The sequence below is a fragment of the Gopherus flavomarginatus genome, chromosome 1 (genome assembly GCF_025201925.1).
Source record: "Gopherus flavomarginatus isolate rGopFla2 chromosome 1, rGopFla2.mat.asm, whole genome shotgun sequence".
Lineage (NCBI taxonomy): Eukaryota > Metazoa > Chordata > Testudines > Testudinidae > Gopherus > Gopherus flavomarginatus.
In genome coordinates, this window is record NC_066617.1 from 285,784,480 (window position 1) to 285,802,920 (window position 18,441).

An 18,441-nucleotide genomic window follows, 5' to 3' on the forward strand; every position below is an offset into this window, starting at 1 on the left:
AAGAGAACCTTTTTCTTTTACTGGGGTGTTGGTTTTCATAACCATTCATCCCCAGGACGGGTGGCACTGGTGGTGATACTGGGAGACTGGAGTGTCTAAGGAAATTGCTTGTGTGACTTGTGGTTAGCCAGTGGGGTGAAACTGAAGTCCTTTTTGTCTGGCTGGTTTGGTTTGCCTTAGAGGTGGAAAAACCCCAGCCTTGGGCTGTGACTGCCCTGTTTGAGCAATTGGTCCTGAATTGGCACTCTCAGTTGGGTCCCGCCAGAACCGCAACGTCACAGACTCATCATGGAGATACACAAAATCAGGGGGAATATCATTCATGGCATAAGTACTATACATACTCTTGTATTACATTACTTCAATTGCATGACCTTTAGCAATAGAAAAAAAAACAAAAAACATCGTCGTTTGGGACACATCCGGACAAGTAAGTCAAGAAGGTGAAGGTGCTAGTGTTGGAGTATCCTATGTCTTCAGACATAACCAAGGGATACACACACCGGCACACACAGAGACTGGAATCTTTGGTTACAGCTCAGTTTATTGTAGAAGAAACTCAACTATATCCTGCAGAAGCACAGCTGTACCACCTGTTAACTTCCCCCACATCCTGAGGAGTGAGCACCAAGATCCTTTTGTGTTTCCTCTTTATTGTAATCATCATCCCTCCCTCTCCCCAGATGGACAGTTCTGGTCTCATTCTCAGCCCAAAAATTGCCCTCTAATTTCCATGCTAAATCCTCCGCCTGTTTTGTCCTTTTGTTGCCATTTAAAGAGCTGTTTTGAGCACTTGGGTGTCTTTAGTCAGTCAACACCTGCAGGCTTGTGGGTTTGGGGTTTTCCCTGTGTGTCTTTTGCCAGCAGCTTACCAGACAGACTTAATGTCAGATACAGCCAGCCCCTCACAGCTAACATCAATGAAGGATGAATATGTTCGACAATTCCTATTATTCAGCTCCTTAGAACTTGATGGCTTTCTGAAATTTTGGGAGTAAAGTTCTCACTTACAGGGGAAAAAATAGAGGGGGGTATGATAAATTTTGGTTCCAATGTAACAAGATGATTAAATGTATTACAAGATCTTTTCTTTTTTTACTTAAGGACTTGGAATGCCAGACAAAGCGAATTCAAAAAATCTCAAATGAAAGTTTGTGGGAATTGTTTGCAGTATTTGCCCAGCTCTAAGCTATATAGTATTAGTGGAGGACTCTAGGTAATCCTCTGCATGTATGCACGTACTAATCAATTATTTCTAGACAATTTCCTCCAGTGTTCAAGCGTTGATGGTAGAAATCATTTGTTATTATAAACACTACTGTTTCACCCTCTGTTGAACTATAATGAAATAAAAGTACCTTGTAATGACATTTCCATATTGTATGATATTCCGTTTCCTCTCTCTCTCTCTCTCACACACACACACACACACACACACACACACACACACACACACACACACACACACACACAGAGAGAACACATATGCACGCTGTGACACTCTGTTTTCCAGATCAACACGCTGGCACCCCCATATTCACTAGTGTTATATAATTGCAACAAATCTTGTAAACATTATGTTATATGAGGTATCAATGGAAAAGTTATGGTTTGCTGAACATGATTTATCCTATTTGTATGCATGTATCATTTTTGCATCGGAAGTTATGAATATTGACTATGTACCCATATTTCAAATGTGTTTGCTCCTGTGGTAACTCCCACAAAGTAGTTTACATCCACTCTAGCCAGTACATTGTGAATGAACTATTCAAGTTTATGGCCTATCAATAAACACAATGGGCCATGGAAGAAGCTTATCCCTGCCTGGTGGACTTCCCTGTGGATGCTCTAGCCAGAGCATGAGTAATCACCCTACAACATTTTGCACTCTAAAGCACCCCTGGTGATGTAATTATGATATTTTTGTAAAAAGTATGCCTTGTGAGATATCATTCTAAAAGTCTTGATCTGCTAAGCATTAATATCTCATTGGATTGTATGTGCTGTCATTGTATGCAAAGTTATAAAGCTTTGCTATGTACGTATTACTGAAATATGTTGTGAAATTGCAAACACCTACAACTAGCTTTTCAGGTACAAGAATGAATAAGCTAGACAGTGATAATGGCCCACCAACAAAAGAGAATGGACCAAGGAAGAGCGTATCCTCACCTCAGACGCTTCAGACAGCCTGTGGATAATGGCTGCTATGATTTAGCAAGGCATGCAAGGGCATGTGACCAGACCACATGATACTGAACTCCATTCTAATACCTGTATTTTTCCACAAAGGGGGTTGGGAACTTGGCTTAGAACAAGGGGTTCCCACCATATGAAGAGACTGTAAAAGATGGGGAGTGACATCATTTCAGAGTCTCACTCCCCACACAAGAGATCACCTAGAAACACCTGAGGAACAAAGACTGAACTGGGAGAAGTGCTGGCCCCAGGCTAAAGGGATTTTAGTCTGTGTATGGAAGCTTGATGGGCTGCTTGTATCATCAGTCAGGATGACATATTGCTGATCCAAATCCTGCATAGTATATTACGCTTAGATTGTGGTTTTGTTTATTTGCTAGGTAATCTGCTTTGACCTGTTTGCTGTCACTTATAATCACTTAAAATCTCTTTCTGTAGTTAATAAACTTGTTTTATGTTTTATCATAACCAGTGTGTTTTTGAGTGAAGTGCTTGGGAAAATCTCAGTTCAGTTAACAAAGATGTTGTGCATATTCCTCTCCACATCGAGGGAGGGGCGAACTGGGCATAATGGCTGGTTTTTGACCAGATCAGGACAGTACAGCTCTGGGGTTCTAGGCTGAGTAGCTGGGGCTATTTTGGCTGTAGCCTCTCTATTGTTGGTTCATACAGTAGCTGGCCAAAGCCTGCATGTAACTGCAGCTGGGTTTGTCCCTGCCTGTGTGAATGCGGGTGGGAGTTCAGTACCAGGAGTGGTCTGCAGCTTGTCACAGCAGCACAGTTTGAGAGGGAACACAGACTGGTGAGTCAGAGGGCTCAGTGGTACCCCAGTTCCAGGTTGCACCCGGGGGGAACTTGTCAGAGACCCCTGCTATGATTCATCAAAGCATGCAAGGGCATGTGACCAGTTCATGTGACACTGGACTCCATCTTGTGCCTTTACTTTTCCACTAACCATGCTGGGGGTTTTGTTTGGGACAATGAAGTTCCGTCCACTTGGCAGAAACTATCAAAGAGGGAAGTGACATCATCACTTAGTCTCACTCCCTCCATAACTCAACACATGGAAGCACGTACGGATGAAAAAGACTTTGAACGGGAGACGGTTATCCCAGGCTGGAAAGGAGTTCCAGCCTGTGTATGGAGGATCTGTAAACTGCTTGTATTATCAGTGTGAGACACTGCTTGATTCAATTCTGTCTAGTTAATACAATTCAGATTGCGAATTTGTTTTATTTCTTAAGTAACCAACTTTAATCTGTATGCTACTACTTATAACAACTTAAAATCTATCTTTCTGTAGTTAATCAATCTTTTTTATATTTTTTCCTAAAACAGTGTGTTGTTTGTAATGTAGAGATATGATTCAAACCTATATTTCACTTAAGTGAATTTTGCCTAGCAATACCCATAGGAAGTAGGGCTCTTGCCTTGTGCTTATAGCCCCTCCCTTGGTTATATGAGGTGGTGCTGCCTCAACTACCTCCAGTTCCTTCTTACCGCCTGTGGCTGGCATCAGAGCTCTGAGTGGTTTCTAAGCTCAAAACCTCTATTTTTAGTGACTTCCTTTGTTATATTTAGTTAATTAGTACCCTTAGTATACTGTTACTTAGTTATCTTCAATTTAACACTGAATCTAAAGTATTTCCCTGGGGGTGTCTTCTCCAGGGTTAAACATTGTCCACTGTGTTGGGGTGTGAACACCAACTACCATCCACACATGCAATGCTTGCTGTGCTTAGCCAAAGCCCATATCAAGGAGCAACATTTGATTTACAGGTCATTCATGAAATATACTCATGTGGCAAAGTACCTTTGTCTGAAGCAGCACCTGCTAAAACAGGCCATGCAGCCTGCTTCAGTACCGAGGCCTAGAATGGATCATAGGCCATTCTTAGGTCTGAGAGTGCTGCCGTTTTGTGCTCTGGAGCTCGTGCCTCTCCAAAGCAACATTCCACATTGAGTTTACTAAGGAAAAGGTCTCGTAAGACCAATCGAGGCTGCTCCAGGTCACAGTGGGACTCCTCTGCCTCCTTCAGAAGGGGTGCTGATTGACACAATCTGAATGCTGGTGTGTGTGATGGAGTAGGCCCCTGGCACCACACAGAGGGGTCAGAGACCCCATACCATTGACTCTGGTTCCAGCCTCAGAGAATCCACTGATTCCAGTATTCTCATGCAATGCCAGCACCAGCCATTTTCATGATGATGGCATATCAGGTGGCAACAGATCTCCTCTGTCTTTCTATTCTGAGCCCTCCCTTGGTCCAGGACTTTGCCAAGGCTGTGTCATTTATATCCCTGTTGGCTGGGCCGGCTATTTAACCTGTGGCTTTATTGGAACCACACTGATGCTTCTCTTTCATGCAGTAGAATCTTTCCCTTTCTCACAGTCAGTAGAAGTGGGGTAGGGGCTGGGCTCAGCGCAAGGGAGCACCTCAGCACTGGGAACATCTTTGGCACCCTGCTGTCAATGTTACCATGGCAGCACTCATCACCCTCCGATCAGCAGAGGAGGCATTCAAGTCCAGAGTTTGGCCAGTTAAATCACCTTCCCTCAGCTCCCACCATGTGCCCATTTTGATTCCTTGGTCCAGAGCAGCATTGTAGTTCTCACTCCCTTCCTATCTCCTAGAGCTGGAAGGGACCTTGAAGGGTCATCACGTCCAGCCCCTGCCTGCACTAGCAGGACCAAGTACTAATTTTGCCCCAGATCCTTAAGTGGCCCCCTCAAGGATTGAACTCACAACCCTGGGTTTAGCAGGCCAATGCTCAAACCACTGAGCTATCCCTCCCTCTTCTTCCTGTCTCCTCCATTTGGGGACAGGCTGGCTTGCTTGCACGATGCTTGGAGCTCAACTACCATTAACAACTGGGTCCTAAGCACTGTCAGATTCAGCTATGCCATCCAGTTCCTTTCTATCGTTCTCCCATCACACTTCCCTCCACATCCCTTTTCAATGACTTCTCTCATGAGATACTGCTCCTCAAGCAAGTTCTTTCTCTACTGGCTTTGAAGGCGCTGCAGGAAATTCTGCTGGAACACCAGCGTCAGTGCTTCTATTCGCAGTACTTTCTGGTGCCCAAATTCAAGGGAGTGATAAGACACATTCCCAACCTTCATATCTGCAGCAAATATACAAGATACATGAGGTTCCAAATGGTCACTTTATCCTCCCTGCATAGTCTCAGAATGAGTGTTTTGCTGCTCTGGACCTTCAGGATGCCTATCTGCATGTGGCAGTTTTGCCAAGCCACAGAAAATTCCTTCGATTCATCATAGCAGAGCCTCATATTTAGTATACAGTCATAGAATCATCAGATCATAGAAGATTAGGGTTGGAAGAGACCTCAGGAGCTCATCTAGTCCAACCCCTTGCTCAAAGCAGGGCCAACCCCAACTAAATCATCATTTCAATCAGGGCTTTGTCAAGCTGAGCCTTAGAAGTCTCTGAGGATGGAGACTCCACCACCTTCCTAAGTAACCCATTCCAATGCTTCACCACCCTCCTAGTGAAACAGTGTTTCCTAATATCCAACCAAGACCTCCACCTCTGCAACTTTAGACCATTGCTTCTTTTTCTCTCATCTGCCACCAGTGAGAACAGCTTAGCTTCATCGTCTTTGGACACCCATCCCCCTCCTTCAGATAGTTGAAGGCTGCAATCAAATTCTCACTCACTCTTTTCTGCAGACTAAATAAGCCCAGTTCCCTCAGTCTCTCCTCATAAGTCATGTGCCCCAGCCCCCTAATCATTTCCATTGCCCTCTGTTGGACTCTCTCTAATTTATCCACATCCTTTCTGTAGTGGGAGGTCCAAAACTGGACACAATACTGGAGATGTGGCCTCACCAATGCCAAATAGAGGGGAATAATCACTTCCCTTTATCCATTCCTACTCGATCTGCTCCTACTAATGCAGCCAAATATGGCATTAGCCTTCTTGGAAACAAGGGCATACTGTTGACTCATATCCAGCTTCTCTTCCACTGTAATTCCTAGGTCCTTTTCTGCAGAACTGCCACTTAGCCAGTCAGTCCCCAGCCTGTAGCAGTATATGGGATTCTTCCATCCTAAGTGCAGGACTCTGCACTTGTCGAACCACATCATATTTCTTTTGGCCCAATCCTCCAATTTGTCTAGGTCACTCTGGACTCTATTCCTACCCTCCAGCATATCTACCTTTCCCCCCAGTATAGTGCCATTCACGAACTTGCTGAGCATGCAATCCATCCCATCATCCAGATCATTAATGAAGATGTTGAACAAAACTCCAGGACTGACCTCTGGGGCATTCTGCTTGATACCGTCTGCCAACTAGTCATCGAGCCATTGAACACTACCCACTGAACCCGACAATCTACCCAGATTTCTATTCACCTTATAGTCCATTCATTCAGTCCATACTTTTAAAACTTGCTGGCAAGAATACTGTGGGAAACAGTATCAAAAGCTTTGCTAAAGTCAAAGTATATCACATCCACCACTTTCCCCATATCCACAGAGCCAGTTATCTCATCATAGAAGGCAATGAGGTTGGTCAGGTATGACTTGCCCTTGGTGAATACATTTTGCTGTTCCTGATCAACCTCCTCTCCTTCAAATGGATTGAGGACCTGCTCCATTATTTTTCCAGAGACTGAAGTGAGGTTGACCGGTCTGTAGTTCCCCAGATTCTCCTTCTTCACTTTTTAAAAAAATGGGAACTATAGTTGCCTTTTTCTAATCATCCATGACCTCTCCCAATCACCAGGATTTTTCAAAGATAATGGCCAATGACTCTGCAATCACATCAGCCAGCTCTCTCAGCATCCTCGGATACATCAGATTTGGCCCCATGCACTTGTGCATGTCCAGCTTTTCTAAATCGTCCTTAATCCGTTCTTTCACCACTGAGGGCTGCTCACCTCCTCCCTATTCTGCGCTGCCCAGTTCAGCAGTCTGGGAGCTGACCTTGTCTGTGAAGACTGAGGCAAAAGAAGCATTGAGTACTTTAGCTTTTTCCACATCATCTGTTACTAGATTGCCTCCCTGTAGCGGGGTAGCTACCTGTTCCTGCCCTTCAGGGCTTAAAACAGCCCAGGAGAGGGCTGTAGTTGGGGCAAGAAGCCTGGGCTAATTGGGAGAAAGCAGGCCCAGCTGCAGCCAGGTCTCAATCAGGCCCAGCTGACCCCTATAAGAGGCAGTGAGCCAGGAGCCCAGACGCTCTCCTTCTGCCTGTAGAGGGAGAAGGGCCTGGCTGCAGTGAGCTAGACAAGGTACCTAGAGTGGAGCAGGGCTGGAGAGAGGCAGAGGAGCTGGGGAGCTCCTGCCTGGAGAGCCCCAGGCTGTGACCTAGCATAAGGCCAAGAGGTACTGGGGGTTGCAGGGGGCAGCCCAGGGGTAGGCAAAGGCAGCAGGTCCAAACTTCTTTGCTGCTGATGAGTGGCTTATACTGCAGTCTGCCCCAGTGAACAGGGGCTAGATGGAGACTGGGCAGTAGCCAATACTGAGGCAAAGTGGGGATAGTGGGGTGGGGGTTCCCCTGGGAGGGGGAGACCCAGTTAAAGGGGCACCAGGGTTCTGGGAGGGACACAGGGGCCAGAAGGCGGATCACTGGCCTGCAGAGGGCGGTCCATGCTGGATTGAGCTAATTCCAGAGGACGACCAGCAGGAGGCGCTGCAGGGGTGAGTCGGCACGTCTATACTCCCCCATTCAGTAAGGGTCCCAGGTTTTCCATTACATTCTTCTTGTTGCTGACGCAACAGTAGAAACCCTTCTTGTTACCCTTCACATCCCTTGCTAGTTGCAAATCCAACTTTGGCCTTCTTGATTACACCCTTGCATGCTCAAGCATTATTTTTATACTTCTCCCTAGTCATCTATCCAAGTTTCCACTTCTTGTAAGCTTCTTTTTTGTGTTTAAGCTCACCAAAGATTTCACTGTTAAGACAAACTGGTCGTCTGCCATATTTGCTATTCTTTCTGCACATTAGGATAGTTTGTTCCTGTACCCTCAATGAGACTTCTTCAAAATACAGCCAGCTCTCCTGGACTCCTTTCCCCCTCATATTAACCTTCCAGGGGATCCTGTCCCTCAGTTCTCTGAGGGTGTCAAAGTCTGCTTTTTCAACCTACCAAATTTTCACTCATTAATATATTTGCTTTCCACTACCAACTCTCTATATAACTTTTCATGAGTGATGTACCCAAATACTTGGAACCAATATCTCAACTGTATTCTTAAATGTATTCACCTTAGTTTGGGTTATTGTTGATTATACATTATGTGTATCTTATGACTTTTAAAACAAACCTTATATTTGCTGATAATCTAAGCACTATACCCAGATGTACAGACACATTTTTCTCACCTATGTATTATATACTTTAACATTAGCTTTAATACAATTTTTAAATCTGTTCTTATCATTTTATGTACTGAGGCACAAACTACACCTTCTAGAAGACTAGATTTGCTATTCTGAATAAGACTACTGCTTTGAAGAAACTGCCTCAATTCAGCCTCTCTTCTACCTCTTGGGTTTTTACCAAATGCATGTTCATGATGATGGCATACCTCAGGAAGAAAGGAATCTATTTCTTCTTATACATGGATGACTGGTTACTGAGGGACAGGTCCAGAATGGCTGTCCTTTCAAATGTTGACGCTACTTTGTGTTTTCTTGACAATCTGGGTCTCATCCTAAACACTAAGACGTCAACTTAGGTTCCCACTCCGAAAACTGAGTTCACTGGGGCCCTAATAGAATCTATTTGTTTGAGAGCATTTTTGCCAACTGACCATTTTTAGATGATTTGCCGCCTTTGCTTTAGTCTATAGTCTCATATCTTGCATGTAGGTGGTCCAGTCTGCAAGGCTGGGTCTTCGCTCCCTTTAAATATGGCTCAGAACACTTTGCTGCCTGACTCATAACTTTTTGGACAGATTGATTCATCATCCTCTACCGGTCCTGGACTCATTGCCATGGTGGATGCTTCCAGAGGATGTTTGCCAGAGTGTTTCCTTTGTCCAGCCCTTACCAAGCATATGTTGTCACTGATGTCTCCTTGACGGGCCAGAATGTACATCTGGGGTCACTGAAAGTTCCAGGTCTATGGTTGGAGCAGGAGTCTTCACTGCATATCAATGTGCTGGAGCTTCAGGCCACCTACAATGCATGTCAGAAGCTCAGTGGTTTGGGTACTTACTGACAATAGCACCTCAATGTATTATGTGAACAGACAAGGGGGAGTACACCACAGGATGCTCTGCCAAGAGACTATCAGGTTGTGGCAGTTCTGCATCAAAGAGAGTATCACTCCAATAGCCGACCGCTTGCCCATGGTTCAGAATCATCTCACGGACAATCTCAGCAGGACTTTTCCCATGAGTGGTCCCTGAAGACAAGTATCCTCTGAGTCATCTTTGTAGCTTGGAGCATTCTGACAATCAACCCATTTGCTATGAGGGACAACAGGAAAAGTCACCCATTCTGCTCTCAAGGGGGCCTCCGTTAGGTCTCCCTGACTCACGCTTTCCATCTCAGCTGTCTTGCTTGTATGTTTTTTCATCTGATCCCAGTCACCCCACACGATTGTCCTCAAGCTGAAGGCGAATCAGGACAAACTCATTCTCATTACACTGGTGTGGCCAAAGCAGTACTGTTTCTCTTGACCTTCTTGTGCTTCCAGTTCAGCTTCCCATACGCCTTCTTTTCCATCCTGAGCTACTCATACAGAATCACAGCCACACTTTACATCCTGTGCTCAGCTCCCTGCATCTCACAGAAAGGGTGCTTTGTGGCTACATGAGAAGGGAGTGCAGTGTTCGGTGTCTGTTCAACATGTCCTATTCAGCAGTAGAAAGCCCTCCACCAGAATGATCTATTTGGCAAAATGGAAGCGGTTTTCAGTGTGGTTGTTGGCCAGGCAGAATTCAGCTGATGCTGGCTTCTATTCAGGATATATTGGAGTATTTTCTGCACTTTCAGTCACTAGACCTTTTGTTTAATTCACTGAGAGTACATCTCTCAACTATATCAATGTTTTGTCTCCTCTTTCAGAGAAGATTAGTCTTCTCCAATACAATAGTAGCAAGATTCTTAAAAGGGCTTCTTCATCTCCATCCTCTGATTTGAAAGCTGTTTCCTCGGTGGGACCTTAAAACAGTCCTAGTGGCTTTAAGGGGACTGCCATTAGAGCCCCTGACATGTTATTCCTTTCCACTTTTAGGTTGTAAAATAGCATTCCTGGTAGCAATAACATGCACAAAGAGAGTCTGTAGGTGGCAGGCCCTGATGGAAGAGCCTCCTTATTTGCAAGACTCTAAGGAGAAAGTTTTTTTCACCACACCCAACTTTTTTTTTTTCTAAATTGATGTCTCATTTTCATTTAAACCAGGATGTATATTTACCTGTGTTCTTTTCTAAGATACATTAATATCTGGAGAAGCAATGTATGCATACATTAGATGTCAGGTAATGTCTGGACTTCTATCTGGATAGGACTAAACCATTTTATGCTCCACCTAATCGGTGTGTATTGTACACAGAGCATATGAAGGGGCAAGTGGGCCCTTCACAGATATTTCTAAAGGAATAACATCCTATAGCAAGACTGAGGGCTTGTCTCCACTACATGAAGATTGATGCTGCTGCAATCGATGAGCAGGGGTCAATTTATTTGGTGCAGTAAAGACAGCAGATCACTCTGTGGTCAACCCCGATACTCCACCTCTCCAAGAAGAGTAAGTTAAGTCGACCAGCATCTCCTATCAATGCAGCGCAGTGAAAACACCAGGGTAAGTCGACCTAAGCTACGTTATTCATGTAGCTGGAGCAGCGTTACTTAGTTCTACTTTCTCCAGTAGTGAAGACATCCCTGAATATGAAATAGCTTTGGATATGCCTCCTCAGCAGGTATGTGCTCATTTTACAAGCATGCATGGCTGAAACTTCTCCTCTAAGGAATAAACAGTGAACTAAAACTACTCGCAACATTATTTACATAAATTGAGTCTCTCAAGTAAACCACAGCTTGTGAATTTAGTGGTAATGGAGGAAGGCAAGGTTGTTTAGTGACTCCAATAACTATAATAAGTTTGTAGTTTGATAACCACAATGCAGATGCTTAGTGAAAATGTCTTCCTTTCTGCCACATAAATTACTACAACTTTGAAGTGCCAGGAACCTCTAAGTAATTCTAACTTTTTTTCCAGTTTAACTGATATTTTAGGGCATTTAAAAAAAAGTTCTTATTTTTAAGACTACACCAATACACAATCAACTCAGAGACCCATCAGAGAACCCTCGGTGCAATCTCCTGCCTTACATACACCTGATAAATCAATTATAGTTCTAATCTTTCAGATTTCAGAGAGCAAATCTTTAACAGTTCAACCACAGAAATACAATGCAAAATTGGTGTAACAGTAGTCATTCTGCATGAGATTGTGGCTTGGCTTGTGCAGCTCTGCAAGTGAGTAAGGCAGTCTCTCACTTTTTTCCACCAGCTACCTGGATCACAGGACTCTGCAGGGCTGCTACATCACGGCAAGTAGATGGAAATAGGCAGAGCCTTGGCTCCTCCTCTCCATGAATATGCTGGTTAGTACAGCTACGATGGCACATCACGGAAGTGTGCTTCTCCAGGAACAGGCCTGGCAGACAGGGCTGGCTCTAAGTTTCTTTTTTTCTGCCCCAAGCAAAATAAAATTTGGATGCCCCTACCCCAGCCCGGGGCTCCCCCCTGCACCTCCCTGCCGCCCCAACCCTGGGCTCTCCCTCTCCCATCTGCACCCCCTGGCACCCCAGGCCTAGGCTCACGCACACCCCGTGCTGCACCAGCTCCAGGCACCCCCATCACCACCAGTGCCCCTCCCACCCCCTGCCATCCCAGCCCTGGGCTCTGCCCCCTCCACCCGCACCCCCTGCCACCCCAGCCCTGGGCTCTTCCACTTCTCCCCCACCTGCACCCTCCCTCTGCCCCAGCCCTGGGTCACTGGTGACTTGCTCGCAGGGCGGGTCATTCAGCAGGAATTTTGGATGTGCACAGAACAGACAGGATTGATTCCCATATGGTTACAGAACTGTAGTAAAGTGGAACAATTTTCAGCTTGTGTGATTGGAAGATATCTGGATGCATATTATAAGACTGTCCTCCATAAATGAGGAAAAGTCTAGGTGCCTTTATTATTCTTTTGTTCCACTCTTTGTTTTTATGGGGACTTTGCCAATGCAATATCACTGTCTTTCTTTTAAACAACTCAAAACAAAACAAAAAGGCAATGGCTGTTGAAAATAGCAATTCCACTCCTAAGAACCACTGGGAAGCATTTTTTGCTCAATTTTATCCAACTTTTTCTACAGCAAATTACAGTGGATCAGTATATTTGATTTGGGAGAAATGAAGTAACAGCTGCCCAAATTGAGCTTGAGCACTCCTGAATTCTGAGGTGTTCAAATCTGGAAGGCAGGTGCTAGATTCCCTTTCTGAATATTAGCTAAATCTGGAAAGGAACAGTCAATTTCTGCTTCCATGGCTCAGAAGTGGAAATCCTCCTGTGTCCCTGGTTCTGCATCTAAAGCTGCCCAGGTCCAGCGGAGCCTCCCCTCCCTTACTTTTCATTTTAAATTCTAGTGGGATCCACACACCTCCCTTGCTAGGCTTCAGGTAGAGAGAGGGTCACTGTCCATTTAGTCCACCCAATTCCTTCTCTGGGGGCTGCAAGGTGAGGTCCCAACAGTATCCCTAAGCCAGCCTGGGGCTGTCTTCTAAAGGGGATATCTGGGCCAAAGCCTTCTACTTCTTGGGCACACTTGTTCCCCATTCACAGTGCCACCCTGCTCTAGCAGTCAGCTCAAGCTGCAGCATCACGTTTCAGCTACCATATTCCCTCCTCCTCCCTTTCCTGTTGGTAGTGGCCAAGGGAATGCTGGGAAATGTAGTTCTTTCCCTGCTCCAGGGCTGATTCTATAGGCAGGGAGCTAACCAAGGAACTACAGCTCCCAGGGCCCCTGTTGGTTCTCAGCTCCCAGGCTCGATCTCTGCTAGCTGGCACCCCTGCAAATGGGCTGCCCCAAACAGCTGCTTGCTTTGCTGGTGCCTGGAGCTGGCCCTGCTGGCGAAGTTTTTACCTAAAGAAGCGAGAGAAACACAGGAGGCTGATTTTGAATCAGAGTTACAATCTACCTCCTGCTCTTCTCATGGGGCAGCACATCAATGTATTGGTGCTTGCTCAAGGCATTTGGCAAAGCTATAATTGAGCCTTGTCTCAATATATATTTCTTGGTACCATCAAGATTCAACGTCCATCCACAATGAAGAATGGGAGGTACAATTCTCCAGCACAATATATTTTTACAGAAAAAAGCTTAAATATAACATATCTAATAAAAATATAAACATCTCTCTCACCATTCAGTAAGGAATTGAATACAGAATCCATAGTTTGCACTTAAGTCAATATAGTTAACACAACTTATCAGACTATGCTACAATGTCTTGCTGCGTCTATGGAAAATTCTATGATTAAGTGAGCATAATGCTGTGTGGTAAACTCTGGAAGATTTTTTTAGTGTGCTAACTGTAACATAAGAGTTTATGTAAGAGCAAAATGAAATAAAATGTAGCAGACTTACTCACAAGAACAGCAAAGACCAAGTCCAATAAGTCATGAGAGAGTCAAAATTAATGTTTTATAAGTAATAGCACAGAATTAGGCAACACATATGTTAAGCCCACCTCCCGCCCCAAACTTTAGGGTACAGATGTGGAGACCTGCATGATTAACCCCTAAGCTTATTTTTACCAGCTTAGGCAAAACAGTCACTGCCACCACCAAATGTTTTAACAAAATGTTTGAAGGAGAGCCATTTGGGAACTCTGCCTTCCCCCAATTTCCCCCAGTTCTTATCCCCCCTTTTCTGGCAGGATTTGACTAATTTCACTCCCCCAAGTCTCTACACCCTTTTTCCTGGGTAGTACTTGGTCCTGCTAGTGAAGGCAGGGAGCTAGACTCAATGACCTTTTGAGGTCCCTTCCAGTTCTAGGAGATATACCTATCTCCAATTGTTGTTGTTATTACTCAAGAAAATTCCCCCCACCAATTCCTGGTGAACCCAGAACCAAAATCCTTGGATCTTAAAACCAGGAAAAAATCAATCAGGTTCTCAAAAGAAGACTTAAAAAAAAAGGGTGAAAGGAATACCTCTGTGAGATTAGAAAGCAAGATGATCTCTCAGACAACAGATTCAAAACACAGAGGATTTCCCTCTGGGCAAAACCTTAAAGTTACACAAATCCCAGTTTGATTCTCCCTCTATGTTTGCAAAAGAAATGACAAAGAGAAAAATAAAGAAATCTACCACATTCTTATCTAAATACTCACTAATTTAAACAAGAGTTAGATGGTTGTTTTCTGGATCTCTGACTCCGGCAAAAACACACAGAACAGAGAAAAGACTTTTTCCTCCTTCCAGAGTTTAAAGTATCTTGTCCTCTTATTTTTCCTTCTGGTCAGGTGTTTGCTAGGTTATGTGAGCTTCTTAACCCATTACAGGTAAAAGAGGAATTAACTCTTAACTGTATGTTTTTGACAACATAAAAAGTCCATGTCCATTCTGCCTCAAAAATAGGTAATGAGATGAAACCCTAGAATGGAACATTGCCACTTTTGTGAAAATAAATGATATTCATCTTCTCTGAAGATGTCCACGCAGTGCTCAGAGGCGGTCAAAAAAGCAAACAGGATGTTAGGAATCATTAAAAAGGGGATAAAGAATAAAACTGAGAATATATTATTGCCCTTATATAAATCCATCGTACGCCCACATCTTGAATACTGTGTACAGATGTGGTCTCCTCACCTCAAAAAAGATATTCTAGCACTAGAAAAAGTTCAGAAAAGGGCAACTAAAATGATTAGGGGTTTGGAGAGGATCCCATATGAGGAAAGATTAAAGAGGCTAGGCCTCTTTAGCTTGGAAAAGAGGAGACTAAGGGGGGATATGATAGAGATATATAAAATAATGAGTGATATGGAGAAAGTGGATAAGGAAAAGTTATTTACTTATTCTCATAATACAAGAACTAGAGGTCACCAAATGAAATTAATAGGTAGCAGGTTTAAAACAAATAAAAGGAAGTTCTTCACACAGTGCACAGTCAACTTGTGGAACTCCTTACCTGAGGAGGTTGTGAAGGCTAGGACTATAACAATGTCTAAAAGGGAACTGGATAAATTCATGGAAGTTAAGTCCATAAATGGCTATTAGCCAGGAAGGGTAAAGAATGGTGTCCCTAGCCTCTGTTCATCAGAGGATGGAGATGGATGGCAGGAGAGAGATCACTTGATCATTGCCTGTTAGCTTCACTCCCTCTGGGGCACCTGGCATTGGCCACTGTCGGTAGACAGATACTGGCCTAGATGGACCTTTGGTCTGACCCAGTACGGATGTTCTTATGTTCTCCTTTTTCCAGTATAGAAGCTCCCTGGGTGAAGAATAGTGCGTACATTAAAACAGATGCCAGGAGCCATGTGTGCGTAGAGGAAAACAGCACTTACCCATACTCAGTGGCAGTGGCATTTTAGTTTTCCTCTATGTTCTCCATTTGTAACAGACATGTTTCGCAGAATTCTCTCAGCAATCTTTAAATGATTTATTACAGTCTGATTAAACTCATCTCCTGCTTCAGAAATCTGTAACTGCTGTAGCTTGGATTTATTAATATTCCTGGCTATCAACAGAAATTTTAGGAATAAATAGAGAGACAGAACGATTAATTCTCAAGTAATTCTTTTTTATTGTTATTATTAGGATGTTCCCTTCCCTCTCTCTCACTGCTCTCCTTTTTCCAACAGTTATTCTGAGGTCATATAGCCCTGGTGCACTTGAGTACACTGTGTCTGTTGTGCTTTCACACACATCACTTTGAACAGTTTTTTCTGGGTGGTTATTTTGGTAGAGTGACAGTCTCACATAATTTATACTATGTCAATTGCAGAAAACTTAGAACTTATTTATTTAGTTATTTGTTTGTTTATTTACATAATGTATTTCAGTCAACAGAATGTGAATGTATGGGGCAGGGAAAAAATGAAGCATATTGTTTAAAAACAAAAAAGCAGTGGAAACATTTATACTATTTCCCGGGCTCTGGTCTCATTTCTGATTCCCAAATAACACTAAAATTGTACATAATTTGCTGAAAGTAGGTTTTAGCCAACAACAGTAGTTATCTGCACACTGCACTCTGAAACTAGTACATGTGGATCACCTATCATGAGTGCAATATACCATGCATTTGCTGAAATAAACAATGAATATGAGCCTCTTCAGATGCATTATCAATAAAGAACTACCTGTGATTTACACGTATCAAGTAACTTAGATATCCAGATAAAAATGTCAGCAGCTGGGGACTGTGATGGGTTGGACTAGGCCCAGGAAAAGAGCAGTAGAGGTCCTCCAAAACAGACTACAGTGGCTTCAGGGGAAGTAGCCAATTAGAGAGGCTGCAGGCAGCAGCCAATCAGACCCCAGGAGGGCCATATAAAAAGAAGCAGTCAAGTCAGAGGAATGCTGATAGCTAACGGGAACTACAGCATCATGGACAGTTCAGTGCTGGCAGGAACCCAGGAAGCGAGGAAGAGCTTCTGCATGGCTGCTGGGCCTGAACATAGAAGAGACCTGAGCTAAGGGTGAAGCTTTGGTGAAGTCTGGGGGGCCAAGGAACAGAAAGCAGTTTAGTTAACGGGATATGGTGGCATGCGGCTGCTATTGTTAGGCTTCCTGGGCTGGGACCTGGAGTAGTAGGCAGGCCAGCTCCCATCCCCACCACCACCCCATAGGCCACTGGGAAGGACTCCTACAAGTGGACAGCAATAACTCCCCAGAAGGGGAACTGAACTGTTATGACGACAAGCTGGGTCCACCACAAACCAGAGAGGACAAAACCATTTCCTACAGGGAGGAAGTCCTCGGGGACAGCTCAATACCAGGGCCAGGATGGTTTAAAGACTGCAGGAACATCTAAACAGAAGGGGCACTTGTGAGAGGTGGTTGCCATGCTGTTACAGGGACACTGGGTGGGTTACGCTCTCTGAGGGACTAGAATCTATAAACCAGTGAGTGGATTAAACTCCACTATTTATGAAGAGGTTTTTGTTTGTTTGTTTTTGTTTTTTTTATTTTTGAATAATAAAATACAGGTAATTTTAATATAACAAGCAATCCAAGCAAAAATACAATATAAATTCATAACATGTTAGACAAATTTATTAATTTTATTTTAACTTTTTGAGAACTTGATGTATGAGAGACACCACCATAATGTAAATTGCTTAGTAAAATGTGAGTACAATATTTTGTGGCATTGGGCATCTCTACAGATGTAGTCACAGGGTGAAAAGAATGTCAAGTTTCTCAAAGGATTTATACCCCATAGTGTGTGGCACAGAACTCTATAAATGTCAGCTTGCAATACATGTTCATTTTTCTCAAAGCAAATGACAGAATGCAACAAAATGCGTTAATATGTCCTGGGCAGGTACTGTGTGCAGCATTACTAAATTATATGCAATTTATGATCATAGCAAAAATTTGAAGGGAGCGGTTGAGGTGATTTTTCTCTGGGTTTTTTTAAATAGAGTTCAGTCCCTCTTTAGATACTGTTAAATCATCCCTGCCAGAGATATGTTGTACCTGGGACTCATAAAAATACTTCTGAAGAGCACTTTTTTTTTTGCCTTTGAAATGTATTCATTTGCACCAAGTTCTATGTATTTCCAAACATTTTACATACTTAATTGCTCCCTCCTCATTAACACCTTCCTCATTTCCACTTTAGGCTATTGGTTCCAATCAGTCAAAGTTAGTGAGATCGATACTATAAGCTTTAAATCTTGTGTATACTGTACTTACATTATGCCACAACATGGTTACATGCAGCCATTATGGACTGGATCCATATAGAAAAATTCATATCTGTTATGTGACTCATACTACTAGTACAGAAGAAGTAAGAAGGCAATTACTGTGGTATTGACAGGTGACTGGTAATAGAGGTCTGATGGAGAACAGATGGATGTGCCTATTTGTGAATTTGCAGATACTATCTCTGTAATACACAATACTTGCAAATTATTCATTCAGCTCCAGATTGGTCTATATTTTCTGGAATTAAGCATAAACATTTTCAGTGAATCACTGCTACTTAGTTGCCAAGTCACATTGCCTCCCTTCTTAACCATGTT